At 39.6% G+C, this 25,984-nt stretch overlaps 1 long non-coding RNA gene across 2 annotated transcripts; it reads right to left on the minus strand.

Annotated features, from left to right (window-relative positions):
- Positions 1–9,584: 9,584 nt before the first annotated feature.
- LOC137481692 (uncharacterized) lies at positions 9,585–24,856 on the minus strand. 2 transcript variants are annotated; one of them, XR_011003614.1, is made up of 3 exons: positions 24,693–24,856; positions 23,267–23,355; positions 9,585–9,861 (listed from the first exon to the last, which is right to left on the minus strand). It is a non-coding gene; the product is annotated as an uncharacterized lncRNA (long non-coding RNA). The 2 variants fall into 2 exon arrangements; XR_011003635.1 differs by lacking the exon at positions 9,585–9,861 and adding an exon at positions 10,646–10,712.
- Between the last annotated feature and the right edge of the window lie 1,128 nt (positions 24,857–25,984).

A 25,984-nucleotide genomic window follows, 5' to 3' on the forward strand; every position in this document is an offset into this window, starting at 1 on the left:
ATGAATAGAGAAGTGGTACACAGATACTCTGGGAGTAGCACTTCCTCCTCTCCCTAGTTCCTTTCTTGAAGCTGTAGAGAATGAGTTGGGAATGTGTGTGTTCAGGCAGGAGACAAATATGTGACTTCAGTTTTCAGACCTATCTCTTAACACCTTTAACTAACACCAGCAAACAAACTCTCATTAGTACTAGGGAACACAAAAAATTACAGGAGTGAGCCAGGCTTTATTGCACTGGGTTGTTTACTCTGTTTCCTGGACAAATAACACAAGACAAGAAAAACAACACTCATCTGCAAAACAGTGGTAGTCTGATCCTCTTCCCACACATGTTGTCATAGCTAAAATAACTATTTAGATTAAATTAACTCCTCATCTGCATTTGCATAAAGGTTTCTCTGCACAGGTAAGGTGAGTAAAACAGATATTTAGTGCACATTGCTTGCACACTGCCTACACCACTCTGACTAGGTCTCCCTTCCAGGATCCTCTTGATGCAGTGTGAACAAGAGTAGCCAGACAGAAAATGTTTACAGGGAAGCTAATGTGAATTTATGCTCTTCTAGTGAATCACTCTGACTTTGCTCTGATCCCAAAATAGGAAAGACAAAGACTCCTCATTTAGCACTAGTATCTCAGGGATCAGTACTGTTCATTGTAACATTACAAAAACCCCAAGGAAACTCCATTTAGACCAATGGCTATGTCAACAAAATCCTGGAAACTGAATTTGGCCCACTTTTGAACATTTGCATCCTAAAAGCATTTCCAGCTTGTGGACATTGGATGGAGAAGTTTTCAGATACTCTGGTTAGCAAGGCAATTCCTCAAGCCTTTCAGATGAATCAAATTTCAGCAAACTGTTTCATCCAAGGTTGTAGGAATCACTCCTTTCTCACATGAACAAGGTCTTAACTTGCACCTTAACCTGCAAATCCCCTCACCGGTCTCCTCATTCACCCTCGCTTAGGGCATGTTGTTTGTTGGCAGGGAGCATTGGCACCAATCTTTGTTTTCACAGATTATACAGTTTCACCTTGGCTTAGCACTTGACATCCTCGGTATCAATGCAGCCACTCACAGAAGTCAAGGTCATTGATTTAAACCACAAATATTCAAGATCGCTTTTTTACGATTGCCACTGTCCAACATACAATTAGGCTTTAATGTGCAGAATGTGTTTCAAGAACTGCCAGTAATTTTCATTCCATATATAGTAGTTTTTATGCCAATACATGTGCTTTATATCTGATCACAAGAATGTTTAAGAGAGTGGAAGGTCAATCTTTTATAGACAATCCAAAAAATAAAATAAAAACTGAGAAAGATATGGAAATGTGCATACTCAGCAAGAACTCTAGCAAGAAAAGTTTTCTAGGTGATTAAATACAAAAGTGAGTGTTGTCCAATTGGTAAAACCATTGCGGGATATGTGCACACCAGTCACAGAAGTGCCTGGAATGCAGAGCCATTCAAGCTCAGCTTTTAACAAGGCAGTTGTGGATCTGGACACAGGCCAGATATAAAAGCCCTGGCCCAGCATGGGCTAATTTACCAAGCTCTTATGATGGCGATCTAATCTAACCAAGTTTATTGGCTTTGAAACAAACTAGGAACACTCACACAGCCAGTAACCATTTGTCAGCTGGGGAGACAGCAGTGAAGAGCTGTGTGCAAAAAGGTAGACTAGCTTTTCTAATTCTCCTTCCCAAGGCACTCCTGACTGTGGCCTTATATCCAAAAAAAAAAAAAGAAAAAAAAAAAGAGAAATATATACAAGGCACCTAGTACAATTATCTTTCCAGATGCAGCAATGTCCGTTGAAAGTCTGTTCATCCTCAACTAGTTCTTCTTCCCTTCACTGAAATACAACTATTGATAAAATACATAAAACAATATTACTCTTTGGTTTGAAATAGCCATATTGGCACAAGAGAAAAATTAGGAGTTACTGTATCATTTAACTTATATGAGGGTGGTTAAAGCAATGCAACTTATGCATGTAGATAAATTTCAGACTACCATGCAAGGTAAAAATGACAGCTATTGCCATGTACCAGACTTGATTTCATTACCTCTGCAAGAACAGTTTCTAACTAGGCCACACTCAAGCTTTCTGATGGATGCAAACCACATAACATCACTGGAATGACTCCGGTTCACCTCAAAATGTAATTGGCTCAATGTAATTAAGCCAAAGCTCTCTTCACCTTCAGAGAAAAAAAAAAAAAAGAAAAAAAAAGAAACTTCTACTTCGTTAAAGAGTACTGGAAAGCAGGGAAAATAACTTTCAGAAAAATGTTTTCACTCCTAAATAAAAATGTTTTCACTCCTAAATAAAGACCTTTCCACGTATTGCACCAATTTCATGCTCAATTCAGATAAGCAATAAATATGTATGCTATTTTGTTTAGCTTGATTTTGCCTTCAATTTGGTGAGTTTATGTTTAAAATGAGGAAAGTAGATCTACCAATGTTAATAACAAAAAATAAGGCTTGTCTTTTAAACCAGAGGGTAATAATGATTTTGAGATTTGAATCACATAGCTCTTCATCTTCTACCCTTGACCATATCCAGAGAGAGATAGGAATATGTGCCAATCCTTATAAAACAGACCAAAAACTAGTATTCAGTAAGAAGGCAAGCCCCTAGAGTTTCATCTTGAGGGTTAAAGGAGCCTGCTTGCTCCCTAGTCTGCCAGGTTTTATTGCTGCTAGCAGGAATTGTGTGCTTAATCCTCCACTCCCTCCTTGGATTCAACCCTAGCAAGAAGTGAATGACAGTTTTATCATGAGGGAGTACTACACCACCAGTCCCCATAAATACGTATCCCTCAAGAGTGCTTTGAGGATGCAGCCTTTGATTCCAGTGGGGCCAAATTCATCTTTAGCCCTGGGGAGACCCACAAGACAGTTCTGTCACTAGCTCTAATGAGAGACGCAGATCAGTCATTCAACACATTGGAGGCTCAAGTGAGGGTGAAGGCCTTCCCTTTAAAATCCAGGCCCTCACAAGTAATTTTCAGCTGGGTTTCCAAAAATCAAATCTGAAAGAGACATCAGTCATGATCCACTAGTGTAGAACAGAACAAGATGGTGAGGAGACAATCCAGGTTTCTATGGACATAGAAAAAGATGTGGGATTTTTGAAAAACAGTTGATTACTGGGAGAGATACAGCTGAAAAACAATGGTTTTCCAGTTCTGAAGTAGCTTCCTCCAAAAAGAGGTCTTGACCCAAAAGAAGGAATTGCAGATAAGGCATTCAGTCCTGCCATAAATATATATTGAGGTGAAAGAGAATCAGGTCAGGTCTCAGTATCACTTAAATTTTTATGATTATTCCCAGAGCATAAGCACTTCTGTCATCATACAATAATTTTAGTGAAAGCATCTAACATGGAAAACAGCATTTCATATCCATTTTTATTGCAGATTTAGTTTCTAAGAAACAAATTACTAACATTTCAAGGGGGCTGCATTTAGTTGAAAACTGACATATACATTATCTATGTATATTTGGCAGAAGGGAATGTGGCATAAATTTCTGGAGCTTACTTTTACTGAAATCACTTTATTGAATAAAAAAAAAAAGGAAGAAAGAAAAGTTGAAAGCCATTTTGTATTGTGAAGATATTGACACTTTTGAAATGGAAAGGGCATTTAGGTCTCTAGCTCCAGGTCCATTCGTTGAAGAATCTTGTTGGGCTGTAATAATCAAACTTTTAAGATTTAAAGAAAAGGAGATAATTCTGATAAAGGCAATACAATACCCTAAAGAAAAAAAGCAGAGGATATAGAAAGGTGAGAGAGAGTTCATATTTTTACCTGTTCTACCCAAAAAGAAAAGACAAGAGAAGAAAGGAACAGTTGAATTTGAGTCTTTAATGCCAGGAGGGGAAAAAAAGTGAGACACGAAATTTTGCAACCTACAACCCCCATAATAACAGCAGGAGCCATCACCATCTAGCACAGACTGTTGAACAGTTTATCAAGGAGATTTTTCCTTCTGCCATGGATTTCACTGTTGCAGCAGCACATAGGCTTTTCCATGTTACTTGGCCCTATTCCATGGCTTTTATTGAAGATTAAGGCTTGAAAGACAAGATAAAGCAAACAGAAAACAAGTACAGGCTCAAAGTCCTGATAGAAGTTTATACTGTGAGTCTGCCTTGTTGCTTTAAACACAATTGTTTTAGCTGCAGGCATTACAGTTTCAAACTGTGAATAGTTTAAAGGCTTACTGAATGTGATTTTATGGAGACATTAAGTGTTTTAATTTCCATGCTTATTTCCAATTCATCATATACCATCCTTAAAAGGAAAAACAGCCCAACATATTTTCCTGTTTCTCATTAGAAGGTATAATTTCCAGTAAAATACGAAGTGGAGGGCATAAATGGGAAGTGGGAAGTCTTTGGTCAAGTCAAGTTGCAGAAGCATGAGCTTGTACATAATTACTTTTATATACTATGTGGAAAGCTGAAACCAATGAGGATCTGATTTTCAGAGTACTATGTTTTCCAAGCTCTGCTTTGTTGAGTTTGCAGGTGCTCAGCCCTATTTAGAAGGTTGACAGTTAGTTATGGACCCTTTTTGTCATGGAGAGATGTCCAAATGTAAACCAGCTCCTGGGCTGCCCATGTGCTCCCTCCACCACCCAGAGTGTTCTGTAGAATAGAGAATAGAGAAACAAAGAGAAACAACCCTTGGTATGTTGTGGCTCACTTCTGTAGTCTGGAATCTCAAATGCCAAATACAATTATCACGCCCCACCAGGTCGTAAGAGGAGCAATATCTTCCAGGATTTGGGATGTCACAGCAGTGTGGGGAATCCTGCACAGACAGCAGTGCTTCTGCCTCATCCTACTCCATAAGCCCAGGCAGAGTGCTTGCTGCCTCTGTGCTCCTCTTTTCTCCCCTCTCCACTATTTGTCTGTTCTGCTATCCACTGTTGGGGTTTGTAATCAGAGGGGCACTACAAAAGCAGAAAAGAGATGTCTTCTCCAAGTGGTACATCCTACATCCAACCTTCAGGCTTTCAAGTTTTTACCAAGGAATTCCCACAGTGCCTGGCTGCAGCAATGACATCCCAGAGTAGAGAATTTGTAACATCACAAGCCTGTGTGAGGACTGGCGTCAACTTTGCCTCTCTAAGGGCATCTCAACCCCACACCTCCCGGCATTAAGGAGGGCCTGAAGGAACATTTGCCATATGTCCCACCATAGCTGTTACCCCTTACACAATATCCCAAGTGGAGGGGCTAAGGAGAGCAAGGCAAGGGAGCATGACTGCATCCTGGCATCCAGGGCAGTCACCTGGAGGGGAAGCAGGTATCCATCAGTGCTTCAAGGCCCTTCCCTGTGAACACAGTATATTTTTTAACTGCTGGACATGTAGCGTGAAGAGCAGGAAGACGAAACAGCGACCCAAGTCCCCTGTGAATCCAACCCTCTGTTTTATTATGTGCATGTGCAGCAATGTTATACAGCAGACCTCTGGCCTGGTTTTGTGTCTTCAGGCTGCAGTTTAATGATGAATAATTAGGTTTTGGACAGCTCTTGGCAAAGGCTGCCGCTGAATACTTTATGCTGTAATGGATGTTAATCTGAAAATTGTGTTTGCAGTTCTGTTTGATCATCTGTAATGAAAGTGGTCAAATTGTAATTTGGTCTTACTAAAAAAAATAAATAAATCACCAAACCTATTTCAAATCCTACTCTTGCCTTATACCAGTAAAAACAAGCAAGAATTCCATTACATCAAATCATCTTACAGAACAACAAGACATGAAAAAAGTGTTTTCAAAAATAATTTCAAAGGGTTAAGGGTTCAACTGAATCATCAAACTGTGGGAATTCGAGTTTTCCTACATAGGCAGCTAGAGCTCTATCATCGCAACATACCAAGCTACAAAAATATACTCTTAGCACTTGCTATGAAACACAGACTGAACTGTCTGAAACACCAATCAAAATACATCCACAAGTGATTTCACCTTCTTATGAGCCAAACCTTCACCTAGAAAATTGTGTGAAATTCAGAGTAGTTCCTGACTATATCAGCATGGATGAGAAAGGATATGGCATCAGAACTAGACAGTGTGACACAGACAATGTAAGCCCAGCAAGGCAGTGGCAGAAACACAAATTACAGTACAACCACAAAATATTTTTTTAAACCTTCATATAGAAAATAGCTGTACGATTAATCAGTGACTGAAACTGTTAAAACAGGAACTTTTAACAATGTTGAAGTGAGAACTGACAAAATCGAGCAGATGTCTTTCCAAGAAAGCCATGTTCTTCATGCAGTGTCCGTGCCTCTGTGACAGTGAGTGCTGTGATGGGAGTCTGAGTGACGCTGGCCTGAAAGGCTGAAACAAAGGGGATTGCATCCTGAAGTCTTTATGGGGATACATTTCCACTGATTTTAATGAATCAGAGACAGGCTAGAGCCAATGGGAGTTTAGTCTGGATAAGGAAGGAGACACAAATGAATAAAGATTTCAGCGTTTGCCTTTACCTTTGTAAAGAAATAATAAAAATATATTGCACATGCTGCATATCTGTCAGCTAAATTCATTTTATCTACAACACTTTATTGGTCTCATGCAGCTCTAGAGAACAATTGAAATCTCAAATTACAAAACCACCTAGTTTAAGGCTTGATCAGTACTGAAGCCCTCAGACCCTGAAATACAGTCTCCAAGTTCCCATTCAAATTGTCATCAAAGCTATACTCCAACATTAAGTCCATGTCAGCCTTAGTGGAAGCAGATGAGGACTACAGCTGCATCTGGTTTGACTTCCCTTTAATAACTACAGCCAATTGAGCCATATCAAAGAAAATGTAAGTATTTCATCAAAAAGCAACTTTTTTTTTTTCTTTCAAGAAAATAATTGCAAACAAAAAAAAAAGTTAATTTAATATTTAATAAGCCTTATTTTAAAATATAAGACTAAAATATCTATTGGACTAGAACAGGGCAAAAATATCATGGAGCGAATTACAACATTCTCCCTTTCAGCAAATTCATTCCTGCATAGGAAGAAAAATATTTGAAAAACTCATCTTCTGTGACAAAAGATAAATTTAAACTCAAATCCGAGCTCTTCGAAGACTCACTTTATCCACAGACTCCCACACATCCCTATACAAAAGAATGGCCCATGCAGGTCCTTGACAAGCTCTAGCTCTCACTCACTCTGTGATGCAGGCACTTCTGCTTTGCCTTTACCTGCTGGAAAATTAAACCTTCAATGAAATTCAGTGGGAGAGATTTTGCTGTTACTCCTGATGAAACCAGCAGCAGTGGCATGCAACAGGAAGGTACCTCCAGGCACTCAGGAAAACATATTAAACATATTTTCCAGTAGCCTTATTAATTTATTTTGGTCTTTGACAAATATTTAAAGCACTTCTCAATTGCTTATCTAATATCATGATCATTGTTGTTAATAACTTTCTCCATCACTGATGTCCATGTTCTTGCTTTTCTTCTCACAGACAGGAATGTTTTATTGTTCTAAAACTGGAAACCTATGGCATACAAAACTTAAATCTCAGGTAGATTTTCAATTTTTAGAGCCCCTTCTCAACAAAAAAGATACCAGTTTTCTCTAGTTCTTTTGCTGGCCAACCATGTCTTACATGTCTCTAACTAATTCTTCATTAGATATTCACATGCCAAAAATCAATTAAGTGGGTGTTTCAGAGGAGAATTTCTCATTGCATCTATTGGTAAGCTCTAACATGGCCAGACATGGCTGGAAAGCGTGACCTGAACCCCTAGATTGTAGTTTACTGATACAGGTATTATATGTGCTCTCTGCTCTCAACTTCTTTCAACCCCTTCTCTGAGCTATGTCTGTAAGTCAGGCACCCAGCTGGGTAGACAGAAGTAAATTAAAATTCCACAGTGCTCACGGAGCACAGACACAAATGTAAATCTGACAGACACATACCAATAAAAATTTATCTTGATTTTTCACTATGAAAAAACATTGAAGTGTTTAAAAACATCTGGAGGACAAAAAAAAGGGCTACGAACGACAATTTTCCTTTAGAAACATGTTTAAGGGGACTTCCTCTTTGACAAAAGCACAGGTTAAGCATAATTCTGGTTGCATGTGACCATTGCCTCCATCACTAGATTGCCTCCTCCACTAGATGTGGACTAGTGAATTTAGCAGAGATTTTGGAACTCATGCGTGTTTCTTTGCTAAACATTTGTACGATTCATATCACTAATATCTGAAAATATTTAAGGTATAGCAGATATAGAAATATCATCTTTTAAAAAAGAAATTTTCGCATTTATTTTAAAAACTAAACATCCAATTTTCCCATGTAAGCATCAATGGGTCTATTGTATTTTAGGGGTACAGGGAAGATAGGAGTTTGGGTGGTGGGGTGGCAGGGTGTTGGTCTAGGGTATTCATATTGGTTTTTTTTGTTCACAGGTGAAAATAGGAAAAATTACCTGGTTTTGCATGAGTAATTGCAGTTAAAAAGAATAAAAGTCCCTTTTTAACCTATTAACAAAAATAAATCATCAGGAGAACAAATTTTCATGCTTGCCTTTTTTTTCCATAAAAAAACCCCAGAAATTTAAAAATAATTAAAATTTTCTGCCAAAACCCCCTTTATTTTCACTCTTCAAAGCCCTTTTTAATTAAAATACAAATACAACTATAAAAATTCTACAATTTTTCCACCAGTACTTACAAATTGGAAACAATCTTTCATCTTTCCCACACTGGGTAGAAAAAGCTTACATTTAAATTAAGGAGGTGACTATTGCATAAATCTTTGTGTGAGGAAATCACTGAAAGAAACTCTGAGAAATTTATTTGAAATCTGAAAATATTTTTTTAGTTTTAGAGGCTTTTTTGCCTTTTACAGGAGAAGCGCTGTAATCCATCCCATCCTTGTTGGGAATGTACCCATTATGTGTTCCTCCCAATGGTCAGCAGTTTCCACTGGTTCAATTTTCAAAGAAATTCTTAGGCTTGAAGGAGGAAAACCAGAAAAATGTTGCTGATCCATTTTTCAGAAAAAAACATTTAATCCAAAAATGCTGGTTAGGGCTCATGGATATTTCAAACACCCAGGACAGCAGCAGCACTGCTGAGCACGAGCCACAAATGGGTTTGCTGAGGTTTCACTTCATAACTTTGCTCACTTCAGCTGGACTTCCTTGAATAAAGGCAAAATCTCAGGCCACTAGTGACTCCTTCAAGGAGAGTTTTCAGTACTAGGGAGAACACAGATGGTAAACTTCAAGAGCAGGAAGCCTATAGGGTGAGAAAAGCTATAAAGTACTGTGTCTTTGACAAGTTATTGGGATAAACAGTTAGGTTTGTTTGGTTTGGATTAGGCAGAGGTTTTCCTATCTATGCCCTAATCTTTGCTTACTAAAATATTTACTATTTAATGCTTTATAAGTTCTAGGAACATACTTTTCCAAATATTCATGTCAATCCCTCTTCCATAGCAGTATATGCTAACAGTATACTAGTTTATTTGTGCAGAAAAAGAACTGGCTTGAATAGATCCTCAATAATTTTTATTATTAGAAAGTGGGCCTAAGCACAACTCACTCTTGATTTTACTGATGATGGAGAATAAGGGTAAAATGCTAAACTGGAGTCCCAGCTTGCCCATCAAATCCTTTCAAAAGTTTCATGTTTTCACATGGGCTCATTTTCTTCCTTCACCTCTGACTATGGTGCAGCTTTGTTCTCACCAATTTTCCAGCATTTCCAGGAGCTCAGTTACCGCCAGAATAGCTTGTGCTTCACTACCACAGAACCAGGATGACAGAGCAGTGACACAAGGTCACTGGCAGAATTTGCCCTTAAAAAAAAAAAAAAAGAGAGAGACTATCAGCAAGACCCAATTCAAAGCATTTAAATCAGGTGGAAGAAATTCCAACAAAAAGGAATCGAGGAAGGGTAAAATGCTAGTGTGAATACATTCCAATGGCAGCCAACAGTGCTAGCCTAGGCTGATACAGTGAAACTCTGCAAGGCACTTGTGCATCAATGCCACAGCACAAGCTGTGTGAGTACCAGGGCAAAACTGGTAACCTAGGTAATTACCAGTCCTAATACACATTACTTAAAGCCAAAGTACATATGAAAATGATAAAACACTGTGTTCCTGATGGTTTTTGTAAGAGTCCAAATTGGTTGCAAGTTATTAGATCTTTACACTTGTGTGCCAATTGAAGCAAAGAGTAATATAAGCATGTGCTCACATTCTTCCCAATCCTCCTGAGACCAAGCATGGGCCACTCTCAGCCGGGAAGCCTCTTTAGCTGCCCTAGGGATTGCAGCAAAATCAAATCTCCTCAGAGGAATGTACAGACACAGATTATTCTAGTGTCACACTCCTGCCTCATGCACCCAGCGTGGCACACCCACAAAGCACTGCACCTGTGCTCAGTGCTCCATTCTGTGTGCTCCAGCCTGGGGTGTAACTTACACCACTGTCAGCTGGAGCCACACATTTTAAACTGCAAAGAGCAACTTCTGCTCATGGCAACATCATTCTAACCTTACTAATTTCAGTGTTGTATTGCAGTGGGTTAAATCAGAGATGAATGCAATCTAAGTCTTCTGGTTTCCTTTATAGCATCAGTGCACTGCCATTTTCAATTCTCTCCTGAGCAGTTGATTCAGAGAATTCAGGACTGCTGAAAGGTTCTGCAAAAAAATGACTGAAATAGTTTATAAATCCTAGGAGAGAGCATAACTGCACAACATTTGTAGGACAAGGAGCATTCTTTACAGCAGTTATTTTATCCTGTGATTTATACTGGTCTCCTCCATCTATCACAGGGCTACAACATTCAGTCCTGCCTTGTAGGAATTCACTTTTGGCCTCATGCTACACTCTCTCTGCCAGAGGAAAACTTTCCTTTGGTTTGTGGAAGCCTTCTGCAATTGTTTTCTGTGTGAGGATGTCAACTAACAGCATTAAATTCTGTGGATGCATTTGTTCTGTGGCCCTTGGTGATAAGACATGGATTAAATGCCATTTCAGGGCATTTAAAAACTGAAATCATCCCATGATGGTCTGAACTCTTAATTCAGAGGTTTCAGGTATAACTCAACAGGAAAGTTTGAGTCTATCCTCCCTCAATATTTACCCAACTGCTTCAATGAAAACAGCTACAAGGACAGGAACTAACTCAATCCAAGGACTGAGATACCTCCTCAAACAGGTTCAAATCCTGAATTTGATGGTTCATGAGCTTTGAGGGCATTTATAATTCAAATACAGATGAGTCTTTTGGAAGTGATCTACCTTTCATAGAATTCAAGTCCTTACTATTAAATTTCTTTGATAAAACAAATAGATTTTGTTTTATTTTAAAAAAGATATTCCTAAATTTAGTTTGCTTGATTTTAAATACCTGCCCAAAATCTTTATATTGCACTCTTCCTCCCTCTTTGACCAGAGTCAGAACTGGGTCTTCAAATATATTTCCCGGCACTGCTTCAAGCAGAAGGCTGAGCCAAACCTCTGTCTTACACCACAGGCAGGTGGGAAGGATCACTTACACCTTCCCTATAAATACCAAAAAACCCACGCAAGTCTTCCCAGGAACATTGTCTCACAGGCCACTCACTCCCTTTCATAAATATTATGACCACCTACTTCAGTTCTCTGGCTATAGAAATACAGATTTAAGCTACATTTAATAGTTTGGATTCTGCAATTCATAAACCTTCCTAGACAGTATTTAAACTTTCCATCACAGAACTTCCTCAGTTCTGCGCACACTCACAACACATTAAGTGCAACAGGAATTTGCTGCCAGTAATAAGCAGACCATCAGAGATTCACAGAGTCCCTCAGGTGGGAAAGTCCCTGAGGAGGTCTCTGATTGCCACTCCTGATGCTCTCTAATCCTCGCCCAAAATTATTTTCAAGTTTAAGAATACTGCAATGGCATAGAAAACAGCAGGTATGAAGGAAATCAGGAAGTTTCTCCTGCAAAAGGGTGGCAAGATAATAATTCAGATCACTGCAGTGACATCAAGAGATATCTCTGCAGAAAGAAGAAGCCTATGGTAGGTCATACAGGTTCCTCTACAGCTATGACAAGCTTGATGCAACTTCTCCAGGCTAACCTGTAGCCACCTGAGAGTGAGCAGCTTCTTCATCTACTGAAAAAGTCTGATCAGTCTAGCTTTCTTCACAAATCAACTCAGGATGTGAAATATTAAAAGAGTTGCATCTTTCAGTAGAAATAAAATCTGATAGCAGTCTTCTCCTTAACCCCAAACCAACAAAAGCCACCCAAATTATTTCCTCTGCAGGAAGTTCTTTTGGGGATAAAAGAAGTCATACAGGATTTGGTTCACTTCCTGGATTTGTGTGCATCTATCAAATGACAAACAGCAGCAAAGCCAACAGCCCCCTACATCTACTTCGAAGTACAATCCAAGAGAAAGAAAAGAGAGATTCAGAACTGAGAGATCTGGATTGCCTTCTCCACTGTTCACAAGGTTTACTTGATCCATAGGCCAGCAAAAGGTCCCCTTTCCTTCGCCTAGAAAGACCCATATTGCTAACATGAACAAAGGAGGAGACAGAAGCTGCAATGCATATTGAAAGTAACAGAGAGGCAGACACAGGGGGTAGAGATTTGATAATGCAGACAGAAGGGGAAAAAAAGAAAGAATAAAAAATAACTTCTTAAGATTCTTTCTAAGAAAAAATGAATCTTCACTGCGCTAGTGCTTTTATTAGAACACCTTGTGCTTTTTTCTTGCTCTCTCTTCTTGACACAGTAAGTTATGTTCAAGCTGCCTGAGACACTTTGTCAGGGCACCTCATTGTTCTTCTCCCAGACAGCTCCCTCAGGACTCCAGCATGCAGCACAATGCTCCAGGGGCAGGTGTGACCACACCTCCAAGGGCTGAGGATGCTCACACTCAGAGTGCTGATCAGAAACAGTCATCTGCAACAGGACACAGTGCATGTGCCTTTACAAAATCAAGAGAATGAACACAAAGCAAGTCTGATGTAAAATGAGGTGGAGCAAAGAAAGCATCAAACTCTTTCATGAGAATGTTGGTCTTACTCAAGAGAGTATATCAGAGGCAGAAGATGCACCTCTCTTTTTGGAGCTTCGGATGCTTTGAAGTGTGCCAAAATTCAGCATGTCATTGAAGAGTTCACAGCAATTTAGCTTTTTTTTTTTTAAGCAAGGTTTTTCCAGGTAATTGCCACTTTATTGAACCCATAGTGTTACAGCAGAAACTTGAAACCTTGCAGTGGCATTGTTCATAGATAGTGCAGAAAATCACATCTGTCCTAAGGTACTTGCAGTCAGAGATAAAACAGACAAAATGCAAAGACAAGTATAATCCACATTCTACAGGAGGTATAGGAAAGCATATGGCAGGCTTGATCCATGTTTCACCAATGGACACCTGAGCCCAGGTCTCTGCAAACTTGATGCTAAACCTCACCAAGGGAACAAGTTTTCCCTTGGAGAAGGCATGGAGGTGGTGTGCCTGCAATGCTGATTGCAGCTGATGTTATCAACAGTTAATCACAGTCTGTCTAGAAGAAAAGCCACAACCCACATGCCCTGAAAAATAATACCTACATGATACTTAAAAACAAAGTAATTCTGTGGAAAAAGCACAACTTCAGTCACAACGTAAGACTTGTTCTTCAGTTTCAGCATTCTTGAACCAGTTTAACAAAATGTTGCTTGGCCCATCTTCATTTTAGTTTATTCCTTTGAAAACAGAGCTTGCATGAGGCACACTGCACATCTAACACTTCCAATCTTGGGATAGAAAGTAGCACAAGGGTAAAAGAAAGTAGCACAAGGGTAAAAAATATTTCTTACACTTTCCTGACAAAGTGGGGACAGGCACTTAACTAAGTATTCTAATGATCCTAACACTCTGGACAAAGTAATATGACTTTGACAAGCTCAAAGTTACAAGGTACAGCTCCCCACTGAAATGATGGCCCATCCTGGTCTAGCAACCTGCACGTCCAAAATCCTCAATACTGCACAAGCCTGAGATTTTCATCTAGTTTAATGCCTCCAGTCCAGGATGAGGTAACTAAATTGGTGAGTTCTTTCAAAAATTGGAATCTCAATTGTGAACATCAGGCTGAAATACCATCTTTTCATGCACTTAGAAGGACAAATAGAAATATTGCCAAATGTCATGTGCATGCTGGGAAAAAAGTATACACTTCTGTACTTCAGAAACGTTTGAATGCCAGTGATTCTGAAGTCTAAGAGGTACTACAGTCTCTTGAAGAAAATCAGGGCAATCATCATATGTCATTTGCTTGATTGCTACCCCAACCAGGTGTGATCTTGAGCTTAGACATCAAAGGAAGATTGAGATTTGCTCTCTCTGGAAGGATGGAGACTTTCCACAATTCAATATAGTACTGAATTATTTACCACTGTTAGTCAAACAAATAATTAACTTTGCTTACTGGATGAAAGATTGGACTCCAGCAATGCACACACAGTTTAAACAGATACAGACAGACCAAAAACTGCCCGCCTACATTAGCACTCAAAATATTTTGGCAATTGAAAAAAAAGAAAAGACAACCCACTAACAGCACCACACTAGAAAGATTGTCCCCAAAACAAGAACTGCAAGCTGACAACATCAAAAGTTAAAATTGCATTTCAAAGAAGTTCTTCTGTTTTGGAGAAGAAAGACACGCAAGCAGCAATGTTCCTAATTAAAGCCCTCTGCAAAGTCCACAGCCCCCAGGTCCTCCATGGAGAAGGGAAGCCTTTTGCTGGGAAATGAGTCAGCAAATTTGTAACTGAGCCTTCTGCACTGATCTCCAAGCACCTAGCACACTGCTGACCTGCCTCTCAAAGCAAATTTTTGGGAAAGAGCCTGATGACAGTGGCAGACAGGTAGGGAGAGTCATCACCCAAGCAGATACAGGCAAAATGGACACAAGTATCAGCTCAGCCCAGATCAAGCAGAAGAGTCAGTGGATTCCCACTGAGGACCCCATCCAGAAATCCCCATGCAAAAGGAAGCAAATCTGTTATTGCAGGATGAACACTGGGAGATGCTGCCATGTAGATCAGAGACTGGTTCTAATGCCGGGCATGGATGGGGACCACAGCAGGGTCAGCCAGACAACAAGCCATGCAGAGATATCTGCCCTGCTCTCTCACAGAGGGCAGCGACTCAGCAGCACTGCAGGATGCCTTGTGCTGCCCCAGTGATGTGCCTCATGTGCTCTCAAAATGGTCATGAGCCGGGGAAATAGAAAGGTGCCCACAGCTTGTCCACTGAAATGTTGAACTCTTGGGGGTATGACATTGGTCCTGTTTTGACATACTTGAGTGTGAAAAAGCTTTTGTTACAAAGTTTATGGAAGTTGTCAGTTCATCAGCAAATAACTGAAGCAGATTATTAATGCAGGCACTAATCAGTGTAGTTGTACAGATCTGTACCTGCTGGAGACTTGTTCTCTTGGTTTATTGAGATGTTTTTCATGAGAAGGAAAGGTAAAGGCATCAGCACAAAGCTTTCCAGGCAGAGGTGGTGCTCCAGGGCATCCAGAGTTAGGTATCGCATCACACTGTGGGTGTTTGCTGGAAATCTTTTAGAAGCCATCTTGCCATTCACCTGTGAATACTCCTTCTGTACCTAAGGGCACAGTTAAACCTATACCCATTTCATATGAACATGACTAAAGTAAAGTTTCACAAGATTTACCAAGCTTTCCTTAAAGAACTAGACTGGAAAATCTAAAAGAAGCCATAAAAGGCTTCCTACTGGAAAGAAGCCACAGGATAAATCTTTAAGCACAATTGACTTTCTATTTGAATTTAGATCGTTTGGCCCAATGTGGCAGAATTTTAACAGCTGTAGTAATTTTGGAAAACTCCTACATTAAATGATTCCCAAAAAATATTTCAGTCAATCACATGGAGAAAAGAATATTTTTTTTAAGAAAGTAGGAAAATCATCATGTTGTGTATAATTTCTCTTTACTTCCCCATAAGCTACAACAAGTCAAAGCATAAAAACAAATTAACTGTGGGTATTTTTAGTAGTTGTTTTCTAACTAGTTATTTCTGTGTTCTGTTTGCATGAGAAATTGAAGGTAAGAGGTTTATGTGCAGATGTCACACTCCTCTGAGATCATCTGTTAACTGCCATGAGACAGAAAGTAGTTTCAGAAGACAGAAAAAACAGTCTTTTGAGAACATTTGCCTCTGGCAGAACTATTTTTTTTTCCTACCTCAGTTAAAATTATCCCTAGGCAAAATCAGGCAGAAGCATTGAAACATTTGCAGCAAAACATGCACTTGCAGATATGCAAGCACATACAATTAAGCTTTATTATAAATGTGAAAAGATGTGCCAACCTAGGAAGAATAGTCCTTGCTAGCATGAAGTATGTAAGCAGAAAATTTTGCAGAATGGCTCATTTTGCTCCAGATAGCAGTTCTGTTCCCAGATGTGAATGAGACAAGCTCACACATCTCTCTGATACCCAGCTGCAGATGGTAATTCCATCCAGCAGCACAAACAGATCCAGAGACAAAGCAGCTCCATAGGCCATGTCAGATGCCTGAAGTTGGATAGTATAAACACTACTCCTTCTGCAAATGGTCAGGAAAGAATCTGAGAAACTAGGCATCCTGAGTTTCATTTTTAGCATGTTGCAGGGCATAGCTGAATAAGGAATTGAAATTGAATGCAAGGATTCATGAGAGTGTCTTCCGGTGAAGGAGATGTTTCTGCCCTGAAAAGGGCCAAGGATACAGTTGTGTCTTACTGGTTTTGTCATCACTGCCTTGTTTGAAAAAAAAAAAAAAAACATGAAGAGCAGAAACTGATTAATTTGTCTGTGTGACAAGAAGAAAATGAAGTCTTTCCATCAATAGGAAAGATCTAAATTGATAGAGTCTCTCACAGCACTGTTGAAATGCAGGCATTTTGCTGCAAACAGTGGGAAAGAATAGGCCTGGTAGAACAAATCCTGGCTCTTATGCCCAGCAACTATTAGCATCCACTCAGACAGAGCAGCCAAGCCCTGGATATGCTATGGTTTTCCACGAGAAATCATAATTCAGCATCTCCTCACAATGAAAGGCTTGGGTTAAATATAGTCAGGATTTGAACTCATGACTCCAAAAAGTCAAGACTTCAAGAGTCTCTTACTCTGGTTTGTTAAGCTATACCTGAAAAAAATCTATTTAGTGTTCAGGAAGACAGAGATACACAGGCAAAATGAATCTCAAAAGAATCTGTTAATGGAACCTGAGCTTTAACATACCAAAATGTTGTATGTATAACAAACAGAGGAAAGGCAAATTGAGAAGAGGGGATCCCGGAAAAGCAGGTTTTGGGGGAATGTAAAACCCTTCTGAGACAGTTGGAGTAGCAGCACAGGAGGGAATCTCCTCCATTTTGGCGATTTCAGTTCCTAAGGAAAGGTGAAAGGACAGTGAGATATAAAAATCTAAAAGTGGCATCTTTTTTGCAGATGGGAAATAGTGACCAAACACGGTAGAGCCTGCTGATACTCCTATCTAGTCACAGAGAGGGCACCAGAGGGGCTTTGATAGACTCTAAGTCACTGCTCCCACCCCTAATGTGCACAGTGTGTATTAATATATTTCATACATTTTCTTTGGCAAGTTTAATGGAAACAGAGGCTTTCAATGAAAAGGCTAAAAGAGCCAAAACTCACAAATACCCAGCTATACTGTCTACACACGCTTTTATTTCCCCCGCCTTCCTATTCCCCCTTCAATAAAAGAGCATTTAAGTGATATTTTTTCCACTTGGCTCATGTGGAAGGTGAGCTGATCTGTACTGTGAAGTTCTATATTGGTTCCTCTTTAATTTTTTCAGAGACCAAAAAGAGAAGGAATAGAAAACTGCCTCTTTAAATGAAATATGCCCTTGTCAAAACAATTTAACAAATGGAAAAGGCATGCCCATTATGGTAGTTTTCCAGAAGTTCATCAACCTCACTGTTAAATCTTAGCATGTAAGAAAAATTACTCTATTTGTTCTTTATGGTTTGTTCCCAAGATCAAAGTGCTGTGGGCTGGAGGGTGTTTGACATCCAAGAAACACTCGTTGCTGCAATATTGTCTGTAGTGCCTTTTGTTAGTTTTGTTTCTTTATAAGGCTTTAAAGAACAGCAGTCAACACTTGCAGCACACTGGCATCCCATCAAATGCCAAAGTCATCCTTTCAGAGCACATGGGAGGATAATGTTTTTATGACTGTGGTTTTCTCCTTTCACTAGGTCCTCTGATAGAAGTAACTGGAAATTGTCTTGCATCCCAATCTCCTCTCACTTGCAAAAGATTTGTCCAACAGAGAAGTTAACACTATTAATCCTCTATTTTAAAGAGCATTAGAGCCTTATATAGATAATACCAGCAGTTCATGTTGGACCAATCTATAAATCATTAGAGGCTTCATTTTGGTTTGATTTTCAGTTTTGCTTTGATTTGGTTTTGTTTTTAAATGGAACTTGTTGTCCAATGCAATTTTTTGAGTGTTTTTATTTAGCTCCTATCAGATGGTGGATGATATTCAAAGGGCTGAAAATGTATGTCAGTGACATAAAACTGCTTTATTTAACCAAACCAGTTTAACTGACTGAATTAGCTGACGCACACTGTTTCAGTAGAAGATTTCAACACCTACATCTTTGTTTCAGAAAAGCAGAGTTTCAGTCAAGTTCAGTTAGCTTAGCTGAGCTAATGTGATTCAAAAAGCAACTGCTCCAAACCCCACATCTCTGTAAGGATGGAAATTTTGTTTACTTCTAGAGGGTAACCACAGTTACAAACACATCCTTCTCACTGCAAATGGTGAGTTTATTTGAAACAATGAATCAAGTGCAAATGCCTTTTCTACAGATAAAGAAATAAATTTATTATTAAAAACGATATAACTTTATATGTCCTAAGGGCCGTAGGTCTAGAACGATCACCTGGCTCCGGTAGTCTAATCCCTGGCTCTCAAGAGCAGCCTTCTTACAGATAATCCCCTTTATAAACTTACTGACCTTTGTGTTCTACTGTGTTTTGTGCTTGGACTATTCCTGTGGAATAGTCAGAGTTCTGAGCTCAGCCACTTTAATAGTTAGGAACTTCTTTCTTAACCCCAACCAAAATGTATTCTTGGCCAGTTTACCCCTCTGTTCCTTTGCCAGCATTGCCCTTCAGATTAAGAGTTATTTTCTGCCACGATGTATTTAAAGACAAAAAATTTGCATGCTCTCTCAGGTTTTGCCTTGCCAATTTAAACAACCAACCTCTCCTAGCTCCTGTTTGTAAAACAAATTCTCCATTTCCCTGATCATCCCTATGGTCTTGTCTATGCAAACTTCAGTTTCAGATCATCTTTCTTGAACACGGTTAGTCAAAACCATATGTGCTATCTTAAGTGAGGTCCGATTAATGATTCCTCTACGCAGCTTGCAATACTTCCTTATCTGGAGTTATCCTTCCTGAGACATCCCAGGATTGCATTTACCTCTTTCATACCTCCACAGCTTACAGTCAGCTTGCGACAGAGTACTGTATGTTTCTGGGTTGTTTCCAGCTGCTGACGTCCCAGCTTAGAGCAGCAGATTTCAGGAGGAGCCCCTGAATGCATTATGTTACCTTCTGCATTCAGAAATTTTACCCCATTTGTAGTCCTCACCATTATCCAGCTCTTTCTGTGTGCTATCCCAAACTCCGTTTGTTCTTCTGTCCCAAACTCCCTTTGTACTGTTGGTGCACCCCAGTTTTGTGTCCCTAATTAAAGAATTACATAGAAGCAGTTCTCCAGGGTGAACTTTCTAGAACATAATTAGCAAATAACTTTTTTTCTGCACACTAGATACTACATACCCTAGGTGCTTTCCAAAACAGTAAGAAAGCCAGATGAGTAACTTGAAGCTGGGGCAAGATGGAAAGCTACAACCAGCATAATCACAACACTGCTTTAATGGGACTCTGAGCAATTTTCCCCTAAGACAGCACAGTAGAGATGAATGTAGCAGGGTAGGCTTCAGCAGGACAAAGGACAGAGCTGCTGATGTGCTCTGGAATGTCACTCTGTAAAAGGCAGTGTGAAAGATGGTATGGCGAAGTTTGTGCAAGAAGCTAATAAAAAAAAAAACCAAATTATTTTGATTACTTCATAGAACAAAGCAAGATCAAAAAAAGCAATGTAAAGATGCAAAGGCAAATAGGCAGAACCAAAGACACATCGATTTTGATACATGGGAGAGTTTCAACTAAACAGTGATAAAATACAGGAAACTAAAGGAAAAGTATTACATAACCTTAACAATAAAAACAAACTATGATTTTTTTCTAGCAAAACCACATTTATAATGAAATGTGTTCAAATGAGAAGACAACTGAATCCAAGATGGTACAAGGAGGAGGGATCCCCTCACTAAGGGAGATTCATGTTGTTAAAGCAACTTTTAAAAGATTAAAGAGAATTTTTATGTGTAATGTCCAAGAGAGAAATGAATTATTTTTAAAAAGAAATTGAAGATTCACAAGATGAAAAACTCTTCACTTGACTTGAGAAACTTTTGCTAACAGAAATTTTCAGGGGGAGAGGAAACCAATGAGAGGTTAAAGCAAATAATGATATGATTTCTTTTCACCCTCACCAAAAGCCTTTTTTTCCTTCTTCTTCACAGCTAACCTACCTTCTCCTAACTTCCTCCTGTTGTAACAAAGAAATCCTTCATTCAGCAGAAACTATTCCCACCTTATACAATGCTTTAGAAAACTGGTGTCAAACATTACAGTCTGCTGAAATTACTGATGTTAAATCAACCACCAATCAATTCTATTTGAAGCCAGCTGTCAGCTCACCTGCCAACAAAGCTGTGATTTGCTAAATATGCTTGTCATTTTCCTTCAAACAGAATACCCAAAACATGTGTGTTTCAAAACTGCTTGCTAGAATAACGACACAGGGACTTCTGCATGAAAATCAACAGCACCAGAAGCCTACAATGTTTTCTCGAGAAACAACACAACAATCCCTGGAGAACTACAGGATCCAAATCTAGCTGAATAGCTGAGAGCTCAGAGATGCGTCCAGGCTCTTACACATGGAGCTGGATGATGGTCATGTGGGCTGCAAGGACATGGTTCTCTTGTCACCACGAAGGATAACCCAGTCAAAGAAATGTTAATAGCAACAAACAGAACACAAACAACACTGCTTCTTTTTCCCTCTAGGGAAACTTGCCTAGTGATTGTGAACTTAACATTTAATGCATATAAATTGCTTTCTGTGTGGTAGTCTTCTTCAGTCAAATAAAGAAAGTAACAATAACCTTCCTTTTCCCGTACTAAATGTTGAACTCTCTTGTTTGGGACAACACGAAGTGGACAAATAGATTAAATTAATATATATTCCAGATAATTGTGTGCAATATGCATCTGTTTAAAAATGATAATATGTATTTTAATTATACATAGAATTTTCCCAAGGTTTATTGAAATATTCCATAAAACATAATGTGAAACATAATATAATGTAAAAATGTAAACATTATTTAACTTAATCTCTTTTACAGGTGCACATATTTTTCTACATACACATGCACGTTTTAGGAGAAATTTATACTACAATTGGACTGCTCTTTTTGTATTTTTCTGCATTTTTACAATGCCATTATGAATAAACAACGAGATGCTGAAAGTGAATGAAATAGTTCAGGCTCTACAGATGCCCAAGGTGTTAAGGACAGCAGAGTCAGGAAATGACCTGAGAAAAACCCACTCTAGCATTTAAATACTAGTAATACCAGCACATAACATTAAAAACTTCAAGTAGAAAAAAAAAAAAACAAAACCTATGGGAACATAATTAATAACTCATCTAGAAAAAACAAATAAAAGAACGTGAACAGTATTAGAATTTCTATTTTACAAAACATGAAAAATGTAAGATGAAACTCACTGCCCAGTGGTTTTCTAAGTGCTAAGCCAAACAGAAGGAAAACCCTGAATGATTTCTCAGAAGGCAATAGTTTATCTAGAAGATACAGTAAGCTAGGCAAACTCCTAATTTCCCTTTGCAAGACAGAATATTGGTCAATTAGCAGTTTGCTACCTAAAGTCTCCTTCTACACCCATTTTGTAGGTAAACAGCATCAATTTCTTTCTTCTACTGAGTGAAACTTCTCACAACTTGCCTGAAGTTCAAAAAGTCATCTCATTTTTGCCCAGACATCACAGCATGAACTTGATCATTTTCTTCTGTCCAGCTGCAGCCGAAGAACCCACTGCTTCCATTTGTTTCACCTCTGCTGCATCTCAAATTGCTGCAGTCCAACAAAACCTACTATACCGAGTGCAGAGTATTTCCTGAATTTTATCAGTTAATGTCAAAGCACGGGACACACCTAACACACATCTACTGCAGCAGCCCTGAGAAAGCAGCTCAAACATGCAGCTCACTGTAATTCTTCCAAACACCACCCTGCACAACACATCTCAAGTGCCCACATTTTGTTATTGATCTGCCCCCAACCTGTGGCAATCGTGTTCTCTAACCCATTCCACATCACCACAAATGGAGGAACGAACCATGGGTATGAAAGAAGACATAAAAAGGTAATTTAAAGAGATATTCATCCAAAACACCATGTAAATATACATGAGAGTAATAAAATGTTAAACAACAGGTAAGGGCCAAATTAAAAAAAAAAATGCCATTTTTACATCATGCTCACAAAAAGACTTTCCAATTGCATTTCCTTTCATGTCTCTTTTCTTCTGCACAGCTCAATGCATTTAAAACAACCTAAAGAAATTAAACTGGGGGGGAAATATAATCAAAATGAATTTGTGACCAAAAATAAATTTATTTTATGGCTAGAGTTTAGCATTATATTCATCTAGTGTGAGTTCTGCACACAACACAGACCACCAGATTCCACAAAGTAGCTCCAGAATTAAATCAATATCTTTAGAGGACTCTGTTGAAAAGCCTTACAGCCTGGAAGGTCTAAGCAGCACATCAAACAAAGCCATTAGATTCCTCTGATTGCAATTACAACCAACACCAGAGAATTTTATCTGCAAACAGCCACTTTTAAACAAAAAAGAAATGCAAAGCTAGTGATCTGAATCCTGCTCGCTGACATATGACTTGCAGTTTCATTCAGAACTTGAAGACTGATAAACAGTCACAAGTTACAAATTTCAGATCTTTTGGTGAATGCGTACCTTTATTCTTTTTTCTTCTCCTCTTCTGCCTTTTCATGAATCCTTATTCAAAAGTGTCACATTTGTTCAGTTCAGGGAGATTCTTCTCTCTGGAGGGGAAATAATTTTTATCAGTAAGACTCCCTGGTGATCAGGTAGACTTGGAACTGCTGTTAATCAGCCTTTTTGACATGGTACCTTGAATAGCACTTCCCATGATGCTTTGTGTGCCTACCTTAATTCTTTCCTTTTGAACTCACCATGACTTATAGGTGTCTTTTTTTCCTTTTGTGTGTCTGAAGTTATCCCTCTATTAACTTTAATTGGAAAGGTACCTTTTGTTCCCCTAGAGTAGTCATATACTAACCACTGAACTCCCTAGGCTCAAATTTCTGGGGTAGCAAGAGTTCAGTTTTCTGACAACTCATAAAAAAAAAAAATCCAGAGGAAAAAATTGATGTCTTTATTTTTGCTAATAACATAAATTATATTTACACTAATGATGAACTGTTGCATCCGTTTATACCAGCAAATAGAGAGGATTCTGCTGGAAGTCACGGTGAGTTCAAAAGAAAGGAATTAAGTGCAGACACACAGAACATCACAGAACCCTGACCCTTTCCATCTGCAAACCCTACTGAAAGGCATGCTGCTAAAAATAAATAAATAATATGCTTTTTCTGAGGCACTGGGAGAAATGTAGGTTTTTTCATAAAGGCAGAAGCAACAAAGCTTTGTTTCCTGTAGACTTGTGTCTCTCCCTCACAATACCACTGGTAGCAAGGGAGAGGGGACACATCCAGGCCAGCCTGCACCTTGCTATGCTCCAATTAGCCCCACAGGACACCTGCATGGCATGGCCAGGCCATTGCCAAGCACAAAATGTAACAGCTGAGTTCCCATCTTTCCCTCAGTGTTTGCTCTCATTTGGGGCCTGTCCACCCACCAAGTTTTTTACAATTAATTTGTCAGAGCCTCTGGGATCTGGTGCTCTTCTAAGTCTAGACGAAGCTGTGCAGAAGCCCTAAAAGTTTCTGTGAAGTGACAGGCATATACTTTGGATATAACACATATCTCTAAGTAAGTAAAATATCCTCTTGCACTTTATTGTCCATTCAAGAGATTTGTTCTCACCTACTTCATGGGCTGGTCATGGTCACATAAAATACGAAAGAAAAAAGATGTTCCACATTGGGCTTTGAATCAGAAGCTATGTTTGAACCTTCCCAGAAAGCTAAGTTTCATCAACTTCATGCTGTTCAGCTGTTTGTATCCATAGAATGTGACCCAATCCTCTTGATTTTCTTTGTTCCAGAAGAAGAGTTTGGACCAAGGAGGGCCAGGGCAGCAATATATCCAGTTCTGCAGTCCCACAGCTTCAGAAGACCCTGAGTTAAAGCAGCAACTACCACCCTCTCTGTACTGACAGAAGAAGAAAAAAAAACACTAGTTGTATGTCAAGGATTAGCACCTCAACCCTGACATGAAAGTGATGCCCTAGGAGGAAAGACTGCTGCAGTAGACTTCCTGAAGACCTGGCTAGCCACATGCAGCAGCTACAGCAATGCATTCTGAAGGGGAAAGAAAATGAGATGGAAAAGTTTGTGGGTCAAGGACATCATTTAAGGACAAAAACAGACTCAACTTGGGGAAAATTAATGTAATTTATTGCCAATTAAAATAGAGTTGGATGCTGAGAGAAAAATTAAATTACCACCTTGCTACCATCCACTCCTTTTCCCAGTCTTCTCTCCTGCCTCCTCCACTCCCCTAGCCCTGAGGGGTCGCTGCAGTCAGCCCGGGGCTGTGCCCATCTGTGCTCAGCACAGGGCAGCACAGCCTTACCCCATCGACAGCCCTGTGGCCACCACCAAAACCTGCCCCCAGCCCAGGGCCACTCTGAAGAGCAACATGACAGCCAGTGCCTTTCTGGGGCCCGCGGCATCATTGGGCCATCAGCCACTGACCCTGGGGAGCTGCGGGGTGCCTGGCAGCCCCCAGCCAAGGCTGCTCCCAGCCCACCTCAGCCTGCCAGCACCCAGTATGCTCCTGGCATGTGTGGTTAGTGTGCTGACAGAAAGTATCACAGGGATAGAAATTACAGTTCTTAGAACCAGTCGGCATTTTTCTCTTTTCCTACCCAAAAAGGTAGTATAAATAGATCTTTCCTTACCATATAAACAAATTATTTTTTGGAGGGGAAAAATCCCAGGCAGCAGCTTTTCCCAGTGTGATTCAACTTGTTGGGGAAGTTTCTGGGAAAGCAGCCTTGCAAGAATTTTGGCCTTTAGGTCTGAAGTAACAGGCAGTAATAAAAATTGAATCAAAATGACCACTTGAGCTAAAAGCTAAAAGAAGATGCTCCAAGCCACAGCACCAGCAGCCTTCTCTGCTGGGACTGCAAGGCTGCCTGGTATTGGTCCAACATTAGTTATTTTCATCTGACTCCTAAATCGCCTCCCTTCCCAGCCGAGGCAGCACACAGGAGGAGATGTGCACAGGGACAGCTTAAAAGCAAAGCTAGCCCTGAAGTCTTTCCTCCAGCCCCAAGAGCAGCCTCTTGAGCACAAGCAAGGCCATGCACAGGGTGGAAATAGTCTTTTATACATGCTCTTTGGGCTCAAGGGGAAATCAAGCTCTGCCATTACAGGGGAAAGGGAAGCAAGCCCCTAGCAGAGATCATTGACAGGACCTGTGCTGTAATGCCCTGGTGGCAGGGGTGTCATACACAGCTCTGAT

This window comes from Anomalospiza imberbis, chromosome 1 (genome assembly GCF_031753505.1).
Source record: "Anomalospiza imberbis isolate Cuckoo-Finch-1a 21T00152 chromosome 1, ASM3175350v1, whole genome shotgun sequence".
NCBI lineage: Eukaryota > Metazoa > Chordata > Aves > Passeriformes > Viduidae > Anomalospiza > Anomalospiza imberbis.